The following is an 11,448-nucleotide window of genomic DNA, read 5'->3' as shown; positions in this document are numbered from 1 at the left end:
CACAGACACACACACATACATCACACACACTCACACACATACACACAGACTCACACATCACACACCACACAGACACACTCACACACATCACACACACATCATACACACAGACAGAGGCCTATTAAGCACAGGGCAGAAGCAGCTGGAGTCTCCTTTTACTTTTAGTTAAGTTATCCTTGTCATACTTTACATGTTGCATAAAAGTCTGATGATTCTGTAAAACAGGATACTGAAGGTTTTTTAGGTTATTAGAAGGTGTTAAATAGCCGGGCGGTGGTGACACACGCCTTTAATCCCAGCACTTGGGAGGCAGAGGCAGGCGGATTTCTGAGTTCCAGGCCAGCCTGGTCTACAGAGTGAATTCCAGGACAGCCAGGACTACACAGAGAAACCCTGTCTCGAAAAACAAAACAAAACAAAAAGGTGTTAAATATTTGTTATTTTAAAATCATCATCATCATCATCATCATCATCATCACTATTATCGAGACAAGGTCTCAGTATTGTAGCCCTAGCTAGCCTGAAAGTCACTAAATAGACCAGGCTAACTTCAAATCCATAGAGGAGTAGCGGGAGGTAATAAAGAGAATGACCAGCAGGCTTCCCGGCTGTGCCGCCAACCAAGCTACCGTTCTAGGCCCAGCACCGGTTGGCCATCTCTGGTTCCACCAGCCTGGGCCCTCTCATCCCAGACGCTGACGTGGTCACTGCCTCTGCCCGCCAACTCTGTGGCCTCCACTGTGCTAGGCCTAGCCTCATGCAATAACTGCCAGCCTTGAGGTTAGATATCACAATACCCAGTAACCTGGTTTATATATCAGTAAAATCTCAGTACACAAGATGCCCACACAAATTAGACAAGTTATCGCAACTATCCTAACCTTGTGATATCCAGAACTACCTGGCTACTTAAAGCCACACTGGTTTCCCTCTGCCTCCATTTTCGCCTTCCTTCCTCTTTCCTGTGCCCTCCTCCCTCAACAACTCTTAGCTCCGCCTCCATTTTTCCTGACCAATCACAGGCCTCCTGCTGTAAATAGGTTGGACAGGAAAATTCCTGCCACATAGAGGTCCATCTCCCTCTACCTCTTTAGTGCTAAGATAAAGGAGTAGCTCACCATGCCAGGTCTTTCATCATTACACTTTGAGATAGTTATATAGTCTAAGCTGGCCTCAGCTCCTTACATAGCCAAGGGTAACCTTGAACTTCTGATCCTCCTGCCTTTACTCCCCAAGTGCTGGGATTACAGGTGTGCACCACCACTGCTTTATGTGGTGCTGGAACATGACGTCAGATCTTCATGAACACTCCACCAACAGAGCCATAGCCTGATGATATTATTTTAAATATGATGATTTTAATGATCAAGTATTATAAGTTTTATCCTGTACGTATACTTAACTCTTTGATATTTCCATATGATCATCTTTATGATATTCACCCCCACTCTTCTCCTGCTCCTCCTCATCCCAGAGTTTGATGTTGAAGATTCTTATAAATGTCACCTAAGTGAGCCTAATGTTTGCTTGGTAGGATTTGAATGGCTCCATTTGTCTTCAGCTTTGGGCGTGTGTGTATATAGGTACATGTTTGTGTGTATGTATGGGTGTGTGTTTGTAAGGTGTGTGTGTGTGTGTGTGTGTGTGTGTACCCTTTAACACTGTTCCTCATGTTGTGGTGACCCCCAACCATAACATTATTTTTGTTGCTACTTCATAAGTGTAATTTAGCTACTGTTATGAATCGTAATATAAATATCTGTGTTTTCTGATGGTTTTAGACAACCCCTATGAAAGGGTCGTTTGACCCCAAAGGGGTTGAGGCCCACAGGTTGAAAACCACTGCCTTTAAGGAAGATCTCTTCTTGAACCTAGAGCTTGCTTGCTTTCATATTCTCTCTCTCTCTCTCTCTCTCTCTCTCTCTCTCTCTCTCTGTCTCTCTGTCTCTCTGTCTCTCTCTCTCTCTCTCTCTCTCTCTGTCTCTCTCTCTCTCTCTCTCTCTCTCTCTTTTTCTGGCTAGACAAGCCCAGCAAACCTATAATCCTCCTGTCTCTGCCTCACTCAGTGTTCCCAGTGCTGGATGTTGGGATGCAAATTCCAGTCCTTACGCAGCAAACTCTCTTAACCATCACCATGGAGCCATCGCCCGAGCTCAGCAGGATTTGCTTTGCTTTGTTTTAGGTTTTTATTGTTTTAATTTAAGGTCATTTGGGATGGAAGACTATTATCAGCGCTGTAGAACTTTCCCTCTTTGCTTTCTAGCCCAAGTCCTGGGATGTGGCAGCTCTGTGAACTAAGGAAGAAGGGAATATGATGGCGGTAACTCCCCTCTGTGTTTCAAAGGAAACCGCTTCCTGTAAAGGTGAGACGGGTCACCTGTGCCTCATCTGACAACACTGAAAGATGAAAGTAAGTTTGGGGCACCAGCTTTTCCTGATCATTGGAAGCCGGATTGCAGAGCCGACTACCGGAGTGTTTCTAAAGGCGAGGAAAGAACAATGCAGCATTTTAAAGTCAGCTCACAGAGAGCTGGGGCCGTGCCAGCAGCCCAGCTATCTGTCTGTCCATTTTGTACCTTGGCTCAGTGTGCACAGGTGCTTGCTGCCAAGCCTGATGACCGGAGACTGATCCTCAGGGCTCATATAGCGGAAGGAGAAAATGGATGTCTGCAAAGGTGGTCCTCTGACCTCTGTATCTGCATACACACACACACACACACACACACACACACACACAGAGGCACGTGTACAAAATAAATGTAGCTTTTAAAAAAAAGAATAAGCCGGGCAGTGGTGGCATACGCCTTTAATCCCAGCACTTGGGAGGCAGAGGCAGGTAGATTTCTGAGTTCGAGGCCAGCCTGGTCTACAGAGTGAGTTCCAGGACAGCCAGGGCTACACAGAGAAACCTGTCTCAAAAAACAAAAACAAACAAACAAACAAACAAAAAAGAATAAAAGCACAATCATATCATATATATTTTGCAGCTACACAGACCGGCACACAGTACATTATAGAAATATTAATGAAATACAAATCCAAATGCCAGCAGATCACTGGATTATGATGACAAGCCAGCCTTACTCACTTTGCCCTGCTCTGAGAGGTCAGGTATCCTAGCTGGATGCTCATGTCCTGGCTGTTCATTCCCAAGCACTGAGGTTCTGAGGCTGTCAAAGCAGAGGCCAGGAGAAGAGAGAGAGAGAGAGAGAGAGTTGCAGACACAGTGAAGCTGCTGCCTTTCCCACTGTGGAGAAGCCACAGCAGCCCTCTCCTGAGGAGATGGCTCTTGCCTCCAGAATGAGCATCTTGTACCTCAAATATCCCTTTTCTTTTTCATTGTGGCCCATGATCACAATCAGAATTAATTCCTATTTCTTTTGGATCTAATGTGCTTAATGTGAAATCAAGGCTTAAAAGAGAGATAATAGCAAACTTCACACATACACACAACACAAACACCTACACACATACGCTCATACATACATAATACCCAAACATAAACACACATATGCACACACACACACACAGAGACATATACACACACATATATGCATGTACATACATACCCAAATATAAACATACATATGCACACACACACAGACTTATATACCCATACCCCACCATACATAGACACATCACACATATACATACATACCCAAACATAAAGATACATATGCACACACACATACACACAGACATATATATATACACACATATACACATATACATACATACCCAAACATAAAGATACATATGCACACACACATACACACAGACATATATATATATACACACATATGCATATACGTACATATACACCCAAATGTAAACATATATATGCACACAAATACACACAGACATATAGATATACACACATACCACCATACACACACAGACACATCACACACATATCCACATATACATCTCCAAACACAAATACATATATGTACATATACACATACATACACATATATATATATATACATACATAACCAAACATAAACACACATGTGCACATACACAGAGACATACACATATACACACACAAACTCACAAGAGATGTACACACAGACACAGACACAAACACACTTTATTTTTGCAGTGCTAGGAACTGAACTTGGGAGTAAACGTGCATGTCTCTTGATCTGTGCATGTTTTAGTCCAAATTTATTGAGAGTGACTACAGAGGAGGCTCTAACAGAGACAACAAACAATGTAACCCTGCACTGCTGAAGGCCTAGAAATGCTCTGACAGCCTGCAGCCCTGAGTTTGTTCCAAAGAGACCAAACAGTCCTCCCCCTGGTGGTCAATCACATCAATAACTGACCAGCGACTATCCAACTATAGGAACTGTGGAGGTGGGAGAACCAGCGTTCTGAGGATGCAGGGTCAAAGACAAGTCTAAGGACTGGACGTGTAGCTCAGTGGAAAGACTTACTTGCCTAGTGTGCAAGACGCTCCTGGTCCATCTCCAGCCATGGCGGTGCACGCTAATCATCCCAGAAGCAGGAGGAGTAGCTCTTCAAGGTCTTCCTCCCCTGCTTAGTAAGTGCAAGGCCAACCTGAAATATCTGAGACCCCGACCCAAGAAAAGGTGGGAAGGGCTGAGAGATGGCTCAGTGACAAAATGCTTGCTGTATAGGCCTGAGGGTCTGAGTTCAGCGTCCACATAAAAATGCCCATGTCTTAAAGCCTCGATCCACAAGCATGACCAGGAGAAAAGCAACACAGAGCGTTCACAGAGACAGGAGAGCAGAAGCAGGGTACCAATAGGGACTCATCCTGCATCTCGTGGGAAGCTACATGGGAAGAAATTAACTGTGATGTGCTGGAGAGAAAGCCCAGCGGACTACTGCAACCATGAGGACTTGAGTTCAAATCTCCAACACCCGTGTAAAAAGCCAGGTCTGGCCATGGACATGTCTGTAATCCGAGAAGTCCGTGGGACAGAGACAGAAGGATTGATGAGAGGTGGTGAGGTCATTTGAGGCAGGAAGATTGCTGAGGCTTGCTGCTGCCAGTTTAGCTGAAAACTCAGTGGGAGACCCTGCATCAAAGGAATAGAGTAAGATGCCTGACGTTGTTTTGGGGTCGTCAGTATAAATATGTATCACACACACAGGGTTCAACAAATACACATTCATACACGACATAAATGACTGAATAATTAAATAAGTGTTGAAGTGATACCTGCACAGACAATTCATAACACATTTCACAAATGCTGAGAGGCAAAAGATACCCAAGGCCACTGAGGGATTGTGTTAGTCAGGGTTCTCTAAGAGTCACGAAACTCATGGAATGTCTCTATGCAGTGAGGGAATTTGTTGTGATGACTTAAAAACAGTCTGTAGTCCAACTAACCCAACAATGAGCAGCTGTGGATAAGAAGTCCAAGAATCTAGTAGCTGCTCAGTCCCACGAGGCTAGTTCGTTGGGCTGCTCTTCTGTAAAAGTAGGTTCCAACAGATGTGCTGGCAAGTAAGTGCAAGCAGGCAAAGAAGAGCGAATCTTCCTTCTTCCATCATCCTTGTGAAGGCCTCCAGGTGTGGCCCAGATTAAAGGTGTGTACCCCTGTGCCTGGATCTAAAACTTGCTTTGTTCCAGGCTGACCTTGAACTCAGAGATCTGCATGCCTCCTGGGATTAAAGGCGTGTACTACCATACCTGGGCCTTAGCTTTTCATGGCCACTGTGCCTCGAGATCTCCATGTCAAGATCCTGGTCAGACACCTGTGTCTTCCAGCCTCAAGATCTGGATCACAGGTGTGCACTCCATTTCTGGATTGCAGTTCATTCCAGATGTAGTCAAGCTGACAACCAGGAACAGCTGTCACAGGGATGAATGGTATATCCGTTCAGTGGAATAATACTTGGCCATAAAAAGGAAGGAAATTCTGACTCATGCTGCAATGTTTGAAGGTATTCCGCCAAGCGAAACGCAGCAGTCAAAGGAGAGCCAAGTGACAGGACCCGAGTAGCTCATTTGGTAAAATGCCTTGATAAGGGCAAGTGTGAGCCCCTGAACTCAGTGTGGTTGTGACAATCCCAGCACCGGGGAGGCAGAGACAGGAGGATTCCTGGGCTTCCTGGCCACAGCCTAGCTAACTTGCCAGTTTGTAGGCCAGTGAGAGCCACTGTCTCAAAAAGCAAGATGGAGGCCCCTGATGAACCCCTAAGGCTGACCTATGGACTTATGTAAGTAATGTGTGCGCACACACACGCACACACACACACACACACACAAATGGGCAGATATTATATAATTCCACTATGTGAGTAACCTGAGTAGTCTTCCTTGTGGGGACAGGAAGTACAACAGGGGACTGCCAGGAGCTGGGGAAGGATAGAACTGAGCTGGGGGAGGTATCGTTTAAGAAATACAGAGTTTCTGTTTCAGATGATAAAACAAATTCTAAAGACAGCGGGCGTTAACTATGCTTAGTTCTACGGAAGCGTTCACTTGGTTAGAGTGGTCCCGGTGAGATGGGTCATGGGTAAAGGTGCTTTCTGCACAAAGACTCTGAGTAAAAAAGTTATGAGAGCAATCTTCACCCCCAGGAGAGAAATGTATTCAGCGTACTCTGGGGAGATAATTGCCTACCCCTGGAGTAAGCTTATTTCTTTCCTCCTGTGCCAGTCTATCTTCATATCTACCCAGTGATGCCCATTGCTCTGGATACTACTGAGACCCATCAGTCATACCTAGCCCCAGCACTCACTCACGACTAAATAGTTTGCATATTAGCAGAGGACCAATACATCCGAAGTTCAAGATGGGACCTATGGTCAGCGTGCACTGTCCTCAACTGCAGGAGACCTTGGTCTCCCCCTTAGGAAAACAGCTGCTGCAGTTCTCCATCCCATGAGAGACCCTTCCTCCACAGCAGCTGGTTCAGTGGCATCTCCATGTTATCTCCACCTTTGGTAAACTGCTGTTCAGGCTTTAGAGCCTTCCAAAGTTCATAAGCATAGCATCAGGCTTCCCGTCGACCCCACTCATCCCCATCCCACTCCCCCACTCTAGGAGTCCCGGCTTTACGTACATCTAGCCACATTTTCTTTTATGTCACCTTTATCTGTTTTGCACGCTTGTCCCCTCTTGAATGCTTGACCCTTATTTGCACGCTGATCTAAGACACTCCTCTGAAGACACTTGTACAGGACAAAAACTATGCCTCGTCACGGGCACAGTAAAGACACGGAAGCCTCTCTGGACTCAAGGTTCTTGCTGAATTAACAGCCTTCTTAACCCTTCACTGATCAGAGTCGGTCTCGCACACTCTGCCTCCCTTGCTGTCATTACCATACATTTTCTTACTCCTCACTGATTCTTTTCATGGACATGATTCTTTTCAGATCCACAAGGGGGCTTTTTGGCAAAGATCTAATCTGCTGTTCCTTACAGCAGATTAGAGCCTCCTCTCTTTCATTTGGTCTGCGGTGAAGCTGCCATCATACAGTGTTTTGTAACACTCCCTTGTGCAGGCTAGCTCTTCTTTCCGGGCACACAGCTGAACCTCAGTTACACCTTGTCACCAGTGTCAGAGCAAACCTTCTACCATTAGGTTTCTCATAATCCTGATTCCACACATGATACTTTTAGAGAAAGCAGTATAATCTCTGGTCCGTTGGCCATTCCCCAAATGTGCTAATATTCCCTTGGTGGGTTGTGTTCATCAGAGAGGCATACATTCCATGCCATGTGGAGGGCAGCCTCCTTGGGACTGCCCCGGAGGAGCCTCCACCCTCAAACAGCTTAGCCTCAGTTACTTGTCTTCGTCCCCATAAGGACAACACAGCTGGCGTCTCTCCCAAGCTTATCTTTGGTTCTGTCTTACTCCAGTCTGAGCAAGAAGTATTGCATTATGTCTTCCTGGGGAGATGGGAACAAATATCCACTCACCCAAGATAAAGCACGACGGCAGGGCAAGAAACTCTTCCCCCTAAGTCTAACACTGACATCTACATCCATACCTGCACAAAAGAATAATTTAAAATTTAAATTTTAAAAGGAACTGATGGTCTGGTTCTTCAGTTTACGGGCTCAAATAAAAGAAGGCTGACAGAGGCAATGGGAAGGTCACAGATTTTCTGACAAAGTTCCTGGTTTGGGTTCGGTCGATGGTGCCTCTGCTGGTACAACTCCTGGTTTGGGTTCGGTCCGATGATGCCTCTGCTGGTGCAGCTCCTGGTTTGGGTTCGGTCCGATGATGCCTCTGCTGGTGCAGCTCCTGGTTTGGGTTCGGTCCCGATGGTGCCTCTGCTGGTGCAGCTCCTGGTTTGGGTTCGGTCTGATGATGCCTCTGCTGGTGCAGCCACCTCCCTCTTATGATCCCCCCACCCCCACCCCAGATCAACATCACCAACAGTAGCCACTCCTCATCCCCCTTCGAAGGTTCCGTCTGTACCACGCTCCTTTGCAGGGTGAGTCGGGCTCTTCAATATGCAGAGACTTAGGGTTGGAAACAAAGGGTCCTCAGAAAGAGGTAGCATGTGAGCACAATATACCAGAGACACGGACTGGCATGAGTGTGCCTTTCTACAGTGTCGATTTTATTACATAACAACAAATTCACAGGCTATGAAAAATATCCCCACAGGCTCATGTGTTTAAATACTTTCCCCTCAGTTGGTGGCACTGTTTGGGGGAGGTTATGAACCTTTAGGGGGTGGAGCCTTGCTGGATATCCTATCACTGTGCTGGAGTGATATGCTGGAGGAAGCGGATGACTGAGGGCGGGTCTAAAGAGTTTATATCCTAGTTCCACTTCCTGTTCATTCTCTCTGCTTCCTGGATAGAATGTGATCTCTCAGCTCCCTGCTCCTGCTACAATAACAGATTCTTTCATTTCAATCTTTATTATTATTATTGTTTTAGATATTCATTATGTATTTTATGTATATGGATGTTTTGCCTGTCTATATGTCTTCTCACCAGAAGAGGGCATCTGATCCCATAGGATACAGTTATAGACAGTTGTGAGCCTTCATGTAGGTGCTGAGAATTCAACTCAGGACCTCTGTAAGAGGACCCAGTAGTTTTAACTGCTGAGCCATCTCTCCAGACCTCAATCCTAATTATTACTGTTAATAAACTCTTAGATCACACATTGCACTTCACAGACTATGTTGCAAAATGTGTGTGTGAACTCAAGTGTGTGTGCGTGTGCATGTACGTGTGTGTGCATGTACGTGTGTGTGTGTGTGTTACAATGTGTGTGTTACAGAATAGCTGACCACAGGGACTAATCTGGAAACATATAGAAAGCTGACACAGAGGCAGGGGAACACCCCCATGGGGACAGATTGAAAGTTTTGGGAACCACAGGAACACAGAGATGCCTTATGCTGATCTGGTGGCAGGTGAACTTGAGTGTCTGTAGAAAGTGGGCTGAGTACTGAAGGCAGGAGAACCTGGACTCCAGAGGGACCGAGGCCATGCTGCAGAAACAGAAAAAGACAAACGAGAAGGGGGGGGGGCAAGTGGTTTTGTGGCTTCGGTGCAACTCTCTTCTTTTTCTGTGTATGCAGACCAGCCCTGCTCTCCTTTCCTGGTGTCTTGCTCAGGAGTCTCAGCACCGGGGACACCTCCCTGATCTGAGCCTACAGTGGGACTCTTTCATACTTCCTAGCCCTCAGACAGCCTCGCTCCCGCTGGGCCACTCCTGGGAGTGAAGGGGTTACCCCTTCCCAGTGATTTTTGTTGTTGTTATTCTTGTGAGGCACATCCCAAAGTACACAAAGTATCCTTGTAAAAGAAAACCTTCGTTATCTACCTTTCCCATCTGACTCAGCTTGGCCCTTGTCTGTCTGTGTAAAACGTTTGTCGCTGGGCTGGTGAGATGGCTCAGTGGTTAAGAGCACTGACTGCTCTTCCAGAGGTCATGAGTTCAAATCCCAGCAACCACATGATGGCTCACAACCATCTGTAATGATATTTGATGCCCTCTTGTGGGGTGTCTGAAGACAGCTACAGTGTACTCACATATAATAAATAAATAAAAAATTAAAAAAAAAAAAAAAAAAAGAGCACTGCTTGATCTTTCAGAGGATTTGAGTTCAATTCCCAGCAACCACAAGGTGGGTCACAACCACCTGTAAGGGATCTGATGCCCTCTTCTGGCATGTAAGTGTTCATGCAGACAGATCACTCATTAAAAAATCTTAGCGTTTGTTCAGTTTGTGCACCCTTAGGGAGTTGCCGAGGTGAATGCCTGCCTGCGGAGCAGGGGAACCTCCTCCCCTCTGTACCTGCACTGCCTGCGCTGGGTGTACCAGATCACAGAATAGGGGAACCCCGTACCTGCACTGGGTGCGCCAGGTCACAGAACAGGGGAACCTCCGTACCTGCACTGGGTGCGCCATATCACAGAACAGGGGAGCCCCCTGTACCTGCACTGGGTGTGCCAGGTCACAGAATCCGTTTCAGATGCCATGACCAGCCCTGTTCCTGCCACAACTTTCTCCTCTACTTAATGCCCTCTGCCTTCCCCGTGATGACTGAGCTCCCGATAAATCCTCTCCTGTTCTCTGGAAGAAAAAAATTTGTGCTGCTCAAAGCTTCTACTACTTAGTCAACAACTAGTTTTTAAAAAAGATTTATTTTATTATTTTTCTAAAGATTAGTTTTACTATTTTTATTTACTGTTTTATTTTTTTTAATTATTTTTATTTATTGGTGCATGTGTGCGTGTGCACCACATGTATGTAAGTTCCAGAGGAACCTAGAAGAGGGAGCTGGATCCCCTGCACCGGGGTCGCAGGGGCTGTGGGCTACTGGGCATGTGCTGGGAACCAAACTTGGGTCCTCTTTAAGAGTGCCATGCACTCTTAACTGCTAAGACACCTCTTCAGTCCTTCAATAACTGTTTTTTAAAAAATAATTTCTGTCCTTTGTTGATCTATAGCGTCTCATATTTTCCTTATTTCTAGGACCCTCCAGCCAATCGATATTAAATAAATCATTGTCATAAATCTCTTGGCAGAAATCAAAGCTGCAGACAACTCTATAATATCAGATGATGAACAGCTACACATCAGACAGCCAGGACTCTGGAATCAGATGTGGGTTATTTCCAGTATTGTTTCCATCTGACCTGGGGCAAGTAATTTAAACTCTCTAAACTTCAGTCTCCACAACCATAAAATGTGGACATATACCTTGTGAAGATCCCATAAAGTAACGGTTAATATCTGCCAAATAATTACTAAATGCCAGACTCAGATTTAAGGGCTTAAAAGTATTAACTCATTTAGAGATCTACAGCTGCCTCAGGAGAGCCCTTGAGCAGCCATCCTCCTGTGGACGAGGAAAGTGAGGGGGCCTGAGAGAGGGCTCGGTGGGCAAGAGCACTTGCTGTTCCTTTTTTTAAAAAAAATATTTATTTACATACAAACACACACACACACACACACACACACACACACACACACACACACACA

Source organism: Grammomys surdaster, unplaced genomic scaffold, assembly GCF_004785775.1.
Source record: "Grammomys surdaster isolate TR1022 unplaced genomic scaffold, NIH_TR_1.0 65, whole genome shotgun sequence".
Taxonomy (NCBI): domain Eukaryota; kingdom Metazoa; phylum Chordata; class Mammalia; order Rodentia; family Muridae; genus Grammomys; species Grammomys surdaster.
This window is presented reverse-complemented; position numbering follows the sequence as displayed.